Here is a 12015-nt window from a genome sequence, read left to right as displayed (position 1 = left end):
CTGAATATAACATCACCAATTTAAGCTACAACACAGTTTGCTTTAGACATGAACCTGTATCCTAAAAATAAGTTTGGGGTATGGAGAATATTTTGTTTATGAATCTTGTACCTGTTCATGGTCCTAAATGGACTGAAGTTCTAATGAGATGTAATTTCTTTCATGTTATGTTGCATGTTGCCTAAATTAATTCACAAGGTGTTGTAAAGGACAGCCACACCAAATAACATTTTCTTGATGCAAGATCCTAAGAAAGTATGCACAAGCAAATGATAGGCAACGTCAAGGCAAATAAAATATCCATGAGGAATATTTATTTGTAGTCACATGTGTAGCCTTTGATTTATGGTATATTAGAACCATTTTCAAGCATTTTTTCTATAAAAGGACTTCATCCTCACACAGAGGACATTTCTACCTACTAGTCCTGGTTGTAGTTGGAATTGTTCCTGTTGAAATGGGTGGCAATTTTTAAAGCTTTTAAGGCATTACTGGAAGAATAGCATTCTATCAGAGATAGGGAGGGGGTGGAACAAGTATGTCTGGAAAAATTAAATCGATATCCTTGAGCATTTATCCTTGTACTCTCTCCCTTTCTCCAATGACATGAATATCACATGACATCTGTTATTTTTCACTGGGAATGTGAAGGTAAGAGATGTGGTTTCAGAAAAACACTATTCCCAAAGGAAAGTATTGAGAAGCAATGTAAACCCAGCCATTAAGTGAACCTTACACCCTACATATATAGGGGATTTGGATTAGAAGTTCTATGTGGGCACGAAGTGAGGAGGGTTGCCCATAACATCCAACACATTAGCAAAACGCTTCAAGCCAATCGTGCCAAAGGAAAATGCAATGGACATTGGCATTCGACATTTTTTAATGGACGTAAATAAAATATCAAGTTTTCATTTTTACAATTTATTTTTAATGGGGCACAAAGGGGAGATGAAAGATGCAAAATCGAGAAAATAAAGTGATTATTGAAGAAGCATCATCTTACTTTAGACAAATAAACATGAAACAGATGGCTTGGGTTAAGAGATCATAGAAAAACAAATTTAAAGTCTTAAGGCCAAAGTTTTCATGGCAAAATGCTTGCTGAGTTCTATAAGAATTCATAATCATATTAAGAGCTTTAAAAATCCCAAGGGACATCAGAGGCATACTTCACTGACAGATCTCTCAGGTCATTAAAATAAGAAGAAAATGTCCCGACTGAAGCATTCTCAAGGAATTTCCAGATGCCTCATCACTGTGTGTACAGACATTGGGGAAAGTGTTTCTGTTGTTACCTCTGGGGCATTTGGAATTTGGAGTCTGTCAGTGTAGGTGGAGACCATCCTGAAAGTCAACTGATGAGGGTATGGTGATGGAGAGCAAAACTGGCCTGGAATAGTGGAAGCTTGAGGCCAGGAGCTACTAATTTCATAGTCCTTGGCTAGGGAATTGCTTTTGTTCTATGTGCAATGGAACCACATTCTAGGTTTTCAGCCGGGAGGATGCATTTTACATTCTCATAAAATTACTCTTCATGCAATGGGGAGAATTAATTGGAATGAGATAGGTTTGGAAGCTAAATGGCCAGTCCACAGATGATGGCTTGCTGGAAAACATGTCAGGAAGAAGTAGGGATATAAGACAGAGCAGGAAGAAGTAGGGATATAAGACAGTACCCTGGAATGACTTTTAGATAGAGGAGAGGAGGGAACAAGAGAATATAAAGGGGAAGCCTAGATTTTAGATTGACCTCCTGGGTGGATGGTATGAACCACTTGCTAAGAGGAGGGAGATATTGAGTGGTTGCAAATATCTGAAGACTAACAATCAAGGACTGGGTTTTGGACATGCTAACTGGATATGCCTATGGATAATAAAAAAAGAATAGTTAACATTCATCATGTTTTTCACTGTGTGCCAGTTAGAGTTTTAATCACTTTGAATTAAAGTATTTTATTATGACAATAACTTTGCTACTATTACTATCTCCATTGTATATATGAGACAGCCGAAGCCCAAAAATATTGAGTAAAAACAATCTAATGCCACATAACTAAGAAATGGCGAAGGTATAATTTTACTTGCTTACTCTGTCTCCTTATCTTTAAATACTTCGTTTATACCACCTCTCCTTATACTACATTATTTAGATGATAGGTGAGCAATTAGATAATTGAATTTGAAATTCAGAAGAGAAGTCCATACTGCACATAGACATTTAGGAGTCATTATGAGAACAGTTTCAGTGGAGCTATGACAGCCATTGCATGCTGAAGTAAAAGAACGGGGTGTGCAAGATAGATGCATGGAGCCAGCGTGCATTAAGGATTCAACAAGTTTGTCTCCAAAGAGAAAAAAAGAAATAAAATTCCCTGAAGGGACTTTGGAGCTAGGAAGGCTTACTATTTTAGTTTGCTATTGGTGTTTACTTGTTTTCAAGATGGAGTATTTTTGGCATAGGGATGAGAAAAATTTAGGAGAAAAGAAGAAGTGTGTGATCCAGGAGAGAGAAAGAATAATCGAGGGAGCACACCAACACAAACAGCATGCAAATGGAGACAGAATTGAGGGTTATTGGTAAAATTCAGGTGATATTGCTTTTAGTTTTTTTTATGATGAAGGAGACAAGTTCATGAATTGAGAAAGTAGGGTAAAAAGAGATGGTGTTCTCACTTATAAGTGGGAACTGAACAATGTGAACACATAGACACAGGGAGGAGAGCAACACACACTGGGGCCTGTTGGTGGGGGTGAGGGTAGGTAGAACATCAGGAAAAATAGCTAATGCATGCTGGGCTTAATACCTAGGTGATGGGTTGATAGGTGCAGCAAGTCACCATGGCACACGTTTACCTATGTAAGACAGCTGCACATCCTGCACATGTACCCCAGAATTTAAAATACAATACAATAAAATAAGAGAGATAGTGTGATATGTAATTGGTATACCAGACCTCTCTCTTGGTCCCAAATTCTCTCTTCAGGGATGTGGCTTCACAGATCTATTATAACAGATCACAACTCCATGACGTAAATAAAATATCAATGGACGTAATAAAATATATTCATAGTGACTATATCCACAGTGACAATATTGTGCTTGGCACAGTAAACCCACACCCCCCCACCACCCCACAGTATTACAGAACCTAACAATGGTGAGAAGCATAATGTTAACTGTATAAAATACAAAAGTAAAGTCAAGTAAATAATTTTTTAAAAGATCATCAAATAACACTTTAAAAAGGATTGTGATTAGCTGTTTAAACCATGCAATCCTGGGAAAGCAGGCTTTTCCTAAAGTTCAATACTATTAGAGAAAATGCAAAGAGCTCATGCTAAGCACTCAGTCCTTCGTTTTACTCTCCTCGTCCTAAATATTTTTACCTAATGAAATTAGAATCCAGAAGATTGGATCCATTAACTTTCCAGAGGGCTTCCTGGAGAAGTGCCTCTCCCCTCAGCAGTATCCTGTGAGGGTAATTGTGTCAACATACACATTTTAATCTACATCCTTTTATTCTCTAAATTTATCTAACTAGCCTGGAATATTATTTGCGAGGAGCTACCTGTACCACCCACCATACATAACTACATTCTAAATCATAAAAAATAGAGATTAACTTTCATAATCTAACCAATGCTTAGATGTCAAAGTTAATTATTCTTTATAAATCAGTAAGGTCTCTAGTCTGTTCCTATTAAGTACACCTGTATTCAGAGAAGCATAGCACTGTTGTTTCTTTGGGAAATGGCAATGTCCAGTTTAGTAATTGCCTGATGTATGTGTGTTCCATGTAAAAATATGTTTATTATAATTATTTATCCAAAAGTGTCATGATAATCAAACTTGGAAAATACACATAGAATTTATTATCTGGTTTTAAAAGAAAGCAAACAAATAATAAGTACTTCTAATTCTAGAAGAACTGAATAGCTTATAAATGATGCATATGCCAAGTATTTCTTCATTCATTTATACCTGTATTTGTTCAAGAATGTCTTGATAGATAATCAACAACATTCAGGAATATTTCATTGAACATATTTCGTGGCTAGCTCTTATTACTTTAATAAATGAATAAGAGTCATTAAATAATTATTTATTTGAAGAATAGTTTGTTGAACATTTTTATAAGACATTTATTTTGTGAACCATTTTTGTACAATTTATATTTCCAAAATGAATCAGGCAAAAATCTGCCTTCAGAAATTAATTGCAATGATAAGAGATGCTCACAAATAACATTAATAATAGTCAAATAACTTTAATAATAGTCAAAATAAGAAGCATTTCTATTATCATATCTCCATTTTGTTTGCTTGTTTTCTAATGTAAGTAATTCTCTGAACTCTAAGTCAGAGGACTTACCCTGGTTCCAGCTTCCCTCAGAGTTAAAACGTTACTGAAGAGACAATTTCTGCCTGTATATTTAATTCTGACAGTTTCTAAGAGCTATCCTGTAACATCCAGAGGATACTTTAGTTGTTATTATTTAGCTTCTTAGAGGAGTAATCAATGAATTAACCCTCCTAGACCTATTTTGCTTCTGTGCAAAAACAGTAGAAAATGCACTTTTCCTTGCTATTATGACCAAGTCCCTAGTATATAGCTCCAATATCTCGATTCCCGCTTTATTTTTAAGTGCTTGATTCCATTTCTCCTTATCTTTTTATATTTTATGCAATCCTCTAACTATGGGTAAATCAAACTATCTGTGATTTCTATTCCCACCTTTAGACAGCTGACCCTTTTTCAAGGAAATTACTCAGCCTTCCAATTTGTGCCACTGCTAATCGATGAGGCATGGCGTTTGGGGGAAGGTCATGCTAGAGCTCAACAGTTTTGTTTTATGTCCTGGCTCGATAACTGCCATTTTCCCTATCACTGATGACAACCCAGACCTCTCCTCCTCAAAGGACCTAACCATCTACCCCTCTTCCTCTTAGCCAGCAATCTTCCCTTATGTTAGAAATGCTCCAAACCCCTCCCCACTATTAAGGATGAACAGTCTCAAAGAGAATATAATAGCTGAGTTGGTGGGTGCAGCGCACCAGCATGGCACATGCATACATATGTAACTTACCTGCACATTGCGCACATGTACCATAAAACCTAAAGTATAATAATAATAATAATAATAATAATAAAAGAAAAAAAAAAAAGCTATAATTAAGGAAACTCTCCTAAAATCTGCCTCCCCCCACCCCCGCCACCACCACATACATGCTTTGGCTTCTCCACTTATTCTGAACTCTGTTCATCTCGGTACAATGTGTTCTTACTTTCTACCAAGTTAATCTATTTGCATGTTTCTTTTCCTTCTGTCTCCTCTGCAACCGTACTCCATCAATTTCCTCTGCTTCCTCCTGTGCCACACCTCTGTAAGTATCTCTCATCCTTAAATCAAACTCTCTTAAATTTGTGCTGCTTTTAGCCACGTCTCTGACCAATTCCTATATAATCTTTCAACTCTCAAAGTAGGGACATCTCCCCTGGAAGTGTCATCCCTCTTCTCTCTGCTGTCTCTAGAATGCCTGCTCTCCTCCCCACCAATTTTCCAATACTACATAGTCTGGCCCTGTTACATTGAAATGATCAGTTTATGTAGCTGTAGCCTCAAAAAGACCATGATCTATCAGAGGAGACTTTGTCGTGTTCATTATTGTGTCATGTTTCAGCCCAGGGCACTGTATGTAAGAGGGAGCTAGTTTAATGATCATTGAATTGAAGGACACAACTCCATGTGATTTTTTTTTTTTTTTTTTCTAGATGGAGTTTCGCTCTTGTTGCCCAGGCTGGAGTTCAGTGGCGTGATCTCGGCTCATTGCAACCTCAGCCTCCAGGGTTCAAGGGATTCTCCTGCCTCAGCCTCCCAAGTAGCTGGGATTACAGGCGTGAGCCACCACACCTGGCAAATTTTTGTATTTTTTAGTAGAGACAGGGTTTCATCACGTTGGCCAGGCTGGTCTTAAACTCCTAACCTCATGATCCGCCTGCCTCAGCCTCCCAAAATGCTGGGATTACAGGCATGAGCCACCGTGCTGGGCCTCCATGTGGGTTTGAAATTGTCTCAAATGCCCATGCTAATACAAAACAAAATTTGTTCTCCTCTGCGTTGGTCCCTCTTAGCAACATTATGTCCAACATGGAGGGAAATGTTTATCAAGGGAAGCAGACATAACAACAGGAGATAGTAATTGAATTTTAATTAATTAAGGGGAAAGTGAAGAAAATGAGAAAAAATGATGCAAAGCCACATATCTGAGAAATGCAGAGGTCACAATCGAGAATTATTTTGTAAGACGAAATGTTGGAGAGACAAGAACTTAATCAAATGAAGACAGTTAATCAGATAGAACCAGTCAAACACCAAGTTGATTGACAATTGGAGTATGTTTGGGGTCCAGTTAAATGAATGACTGAATGTGAAAGGAAACCTTAAGATGGAAATGCTTGTGCTAGATGGGTTATCTCCTTATTTTTGTGTGTGTGAGTGCTGCTACCATTTACCTAGTTCCCCCAATGAGAAGGTCATGCAATATGAATTCTCCATTTTTCCACCTGCCTTCTTATATCCAATCAATTATTACATCCTATGAACTCTATCTCACTTGTCAATATTCTTCTCTAGCCCACTCTGTTGCTTGAGGTCAGACACGTGTCTTATTATGACTACACAATAAACTCTCTCCTCCTTTAGCTAATTCTTCATATTCCTTCCAGAGCAGTCCTTCTCATACACAAATACAATTGTGCAAAAAAAAAAAAAAAAAAAAAAAGACAAAAAAAGAAAAGAAAAGAAAAAAAAATCCAGAGGCTCCCTAAAACCTATGTCTATTTTTCAGGTCTATGCCACTCGGATTACCCTCTATCACCATCTAAATCACCTGTGGCCATCATTTTAGTTGCTATTTTTATTCTGTTGCTTTACAGTTCTCCTGAATGGAAAATGTCCCAAAGAAATAGCATAAGTTGGTACAATATTCCCCAACTGACTCATTATTAACTCAGGGGAAAGATAAGAAATGCTCCAATGTCAGCTGGGCGCAGTGACTCACACCTGCAATCTCAGCACTTTGGGAGGCCAAGGCGGGCGGATCACGAGGTCAGGAGATCGAGACCATCCTGGCTAACATGGTGAAACCACATCCCTACTAAAAATACAAGAAATTAGCCAGGCGTGGTGGCGGGCGCCTGTAGTCCCAGCTACTCGGGAGGCTGAGGCAGGAGAATGGCGTGACCTGGGAGGCAGAGCTTGCAGTGAGCCGAGATCGTGCCACTGCACTCCAGCCTGGGCGACAGAGCAAGACTCCATCTCAAAAAAAAAAAAAAAAAAAAAAAGAAAAAGAAAAAGAAACACTCCAATGTCTTTGCTGCATCCTCCTTCTCAAAATGTCTAGGTAATCTCTTTGGTGCTAAATACTTAAATACTTGCTTAGTCAGTTTTTGTGCTTTTGGTGATGTTTTGTGGAGCGACAGCCTGTAGCACAAGATGATAGCCTTTTCCAAACTGTTCTCAAAAAAATGCCAAAAAGGGGAGAGGGCAATAGTCTATTAAAATAATACAGTACTGTCCTATTTAGGCAACCATATTAATGCTGTACAGAGAAGCTAACTGGGGGCAAGGATAGATAAACACACTGGAACAAAATCAGTAATATTTGGGAATAGACTTTTTTTTGTATTCATAGAGTTATTTTTACTTCTGAAAGCAGCATGTGGAATTAATCATTTGAATCATCATGACTAAGAGGAGAATAATCACAAATAGAGCGTAAGTTGTTTCTTAGATGAGTCTCCTTTAACCCTTTTTTGGAAGTTAAGAAAAAGCATTTCATAGCTGCAGTGTAATAGAGTACATCTGGATTTGTAAATGCTAGATAATCAGGATTGAAAATCTGACATACAAAATAGGCTGGTTTAACTCCTCAATTAATGGCTATAGATATCATATGTGACTATCTGAGGCATTAACACTTGACATGGGATCCACTCATATGAAACAAAGTCTCTGACCCTTATTTCTGGGGTAACAGAAGCTGTAGGAACTTGTTATGGTGTGTAAATTCTGTATTTTTTAAAAGGAGAAATAATTAAAAGAAATATTCTAGTAGTGCCACATTTCAACTTTGCACATAATTTTTAAATGTAAAAAGTTTCCAACATCATTTCTATGCCTGGTATCTGATGTGTTTGTGCGTAAAGACTGCCTTTGTTTTTCTCGTCCTTTCTTTCTTTTAAAAGAAATGAACTTCCACATTATGAAGTTACCAGTGAGTCCTTAGTGTCCTGTATCTCATGTATGGACCTCCCCAGTGAAAGATAATCTATTTCAAAGGCTTTTCATTCTGTGGAAATAAATTTTATTATTGATAAGAACAATTGTAAAATAATTCTGAAGAGTATTCTTTATAAGAAATCTGTTATTTTATCTAAACCACAGCCATGAATTAGATTTAGTTTAGTGAGATAAAACACAGACCCAGCTGATCTGTTTTACCTACTTGTTAATGACAGAGAGCCATCCAATCTATAGACAATAGGAAATATCAATCATTAGATGCACATAGATTTTTTTCTATAACATCAACCATTAAATTTAGCACCATATTTTGATCAATTTATTTAGGGTATCATTTCTACAAATGCTGATAAACAATATGCAAATTAATATCTTAGTATTTGATTTTAAAAATTTATGTTGGAAGGTTGATATTAATTTTCTATCCAAAAATTCTGCTTTGCAAACCGTTTTGCTTCTTATGAAACAGTAAATTTTGGAGATCCCCTTTATAAGACCAATGGTCTGAAGAAGATTAAAAGATGTAAAAAGCTGGTTTTCAAATTGGGGGGGAAATGTAGGCTTTAAAAACTAGAAAAAAAAGTCTATATTTTTTGCATCTGAACTCTGCTCTAAATTTCTACCATAGAGTTAGGGTAGGTATTATGACTAAGCGTAAATATTTCTCTCTCTCATAAACCTTTTTGGCAAAAATCCAGCATCAGATTCCATATTAAAACAGAGAAGGAAATGTGCATGTAGAGGGCTGGGGAGATTGTATTTGTTTGATGTAGCTTCAGTTAGAACCATAGATAAAGATGGTAACGTTTTGTAATGATTTTGTTGTGATAAACTTCCAATGTGCTATACACATTAAGAAAAAATAGAACTTGACTTAATATGAATTTTTCAATGTGGCAGTAGTGTCCAATCTAAACATTTCTGAGTATTAACGTTGGTTAAATATTGTAAATTTTTTTTTGATGTAAATGAATGGGAAAAACAAAACCTTAATGTTGTGGGTGGATATCTCTATCTGTCTTTCTTTGTTAAATTTCCAAATGCTAGTATAATAAAAATATTCATTTGCCAAAAGGGACCACTGTGGTAAGTACAAAAAGACATTAGTCTTTGGTGAGAAAGAAGCAAGAAGGCACAGAATTGGCTTTGTGGGTGAAAAGGGACAAACCTTCATCTATTTTTTTCCGTGTAAGTGTTCCAATGACAAATTTTACATGATGATTAATTTTCAGAGAGGTCTGGTAATCTTCGTTCCCATGCTTTTTCTCCCTATACTGTATTTTGCAACATATTTTTAAACCTAAAATTATAGTGGGATTTATTCTAAATTCATTTATTTTTGTATTGAACATTAATTTGCCATGCATTTGTTAGACTTATGTTGAGATAGATCAAATAAGATAAGTGTTGCAAATACTCTTCATTAATAATTAAATTATAATAAAATTGAAGATGTAAACTAGCAGGAATTATAACATTGATCTGCTTTTTACGTTTATAAACTAATTAGGTGTTGCAAAACTTCAAAGTCCATAGTAGATTTGTTAATTTAAGTAGTGTATTTTCTTTTTTTCCACCTCATCCCCTCAAGCATTTATCCTCTGTGTTACAAACAATCCAATTACACTATTTTAGTTATTTTTAAATGTACAATTAAATTATTATTAACTAAAGTCCCACTGTTTGGCTCTCAAGAACTGGGTCTCACTCATTCTTTTTTTTTTTTTTTTTTTTTTTTTTTTTGAGACGGAGCCTTGCTTTGTCGCCCAGGCTGGAGTGCAGCAGCGCGATCTCGGCTCTCTGCAACATCTGCCTCCCGGGTTTAAGCGATTCTCCTGCCTCAGCCTCCTGAGTAGCTGGGATTATAGGCGCCCGCTACCATGCCTGGCTAATTTTTGTGTTTTTAGTAGAGACAGGGTTTCACCATGTTGATCAGGCTGGTCTAGACCTTCTGACCTCGTGATCCTCCCACCTCGGCCTCCCAAAGTGCTGGGATTACAGGCGCGAGCCACGGCGCCCGGCCTTATTCATTCTTTCTAACATTTTTTTTTGTACTTATTAACCATTTCCTTCTCTCTGCCCCCAACCCATCACTATCATTCCCAGCCTCTGATAACCATCATTCCACTCCCTATCTTCATGTATTCAATTCTTTTGATTTTTAGATTCTACAAATAAGTGAGAACATGTGATATTTGTCTTTCCATGCCTGGCTTATTTCACTTAACAAAATGTCCTCCAGTTCCATCCATGTTGTTGCAAACGGCAGGACCTCATTCTCTTTTATAGCTGGATAGTACCCCAACTGTGTATAAGTACTGCATTTTTTGGGGGGGAGGATGTGCTTTAATGAAAATTTTGTTTCTTTTTTAAAAATTTCTGTGTATGTTTGTTGGGTTACAATGTAAAATATATTTCTTACAGTGAGTCTCAGTAAAACAAAATAAAAACCATTTGAAAGCCACTATGTTAAAAGATGGAAAAGAGTTCATGGAGACAAACAAGGTAGGATAATGACTACATTTTTTTTGCAAAGGCAGAGGTTGAAAGATGGAAACGTGTTGAAGGACAGAGTAGTTCACTATCTGGATGTGAGATGTCAATAGAGGAGTGAGATAAGGCTGTAAAAAGGAAGATGAGGTGAGGAAAGTGGGAAAATATAGAGGACTTGAAATCCAAGCCAAAGATTACAGGTTTTATTCTAATGTATAGAGAGCCATTGTAGATTTTTGGACAGGGGAGGAACAATAACAGAGTTACAGTACTGCATTTTCTTTATCCATTCATCTGTTGATGAACACTTAAGTGGCTTCCAAATCTTGGCTATTGTGAACAGTGCTGCAACAAGTGTGGGAGTGCAGACATCTCTTTGATATACTGATTTCCTTTCTTTTGGATACACACCCAGCAATGGGATTGCTGGGTTGGATGGTAGCTCCATTTTTAGTTGTTTGAGCAACCTCCAAACTGTTTTCCAGAGTGGTTGTACTAATTTATTTTCTTATCAACAGTATACAAGAGTTCCCTTTTCTTCGCATCCCCACCAGCATTTGTTAGTTGCCTGTGCTTGTGGCGTATGACTCAATAAATTTTTGCCTGGACCAATGTCCTGGAGAGTTTTCCCAGTCTTTTCTTGTAGTAGTTTTGTAGTTTGAAATCTTAGATTTAAGTCTATAGTCCATTTTGATTTGATTTTTGTATAAGGTGAAAGATAAGGGTCAAGTTTCATTCTTCTGCATATGGACATCCAGTTTTCCCAGCACTGTTTATTGAAGAGACTGTCTTTTCCCCAAAGTATGTTCTTGGCACATTTGTCAAAAATGATTTCACTGTAGGGGGGTGGATTTGTTTCTGGATTCTCTATTCCATTCCATTGGTTTATGTGTCTTTTTAAATGCCAGTACCACACTGTTTTGATCATTATCACTCTGCAGTACAATTTGAAGTTAGGCAATATGATTCCTCCAGTTTCATTCTTTTTGCTCAGGATGGTTTTGGTTATTCTGGATCTTTTGTGATTTCATATAAATTTTAGGATTGTTTTTTCTATTTCTGATCTTTTAAATATATTGTTGAATTCAGTTTGCTGGTATTTTGTTGAGGATTTTTGCATCAACACTTATCAGTGATATTGGTCTGTGGTTTTCTGTTTCTTCATGTGTCTTTAAGTGGTTTGGGTATCAGGGTAATACTGGTTTTGCAGGAT

This window comes from Pongo abelii, chromosome 8 (assembly GCF_028885655.2).
Source record: "Pongo abelii isolate AG06213 chromosome 8, NHGRI_mPonAbe1-v2.0_pri, whole genome shotgun sequence".
NCBI lineage: Eukaryota > Metazoa > Chordata > Mammalia > Primates > Hominidae > Pongo > Pongo abelii.
Note: the sequence above shows the minus strand (reverse complement) of the source record.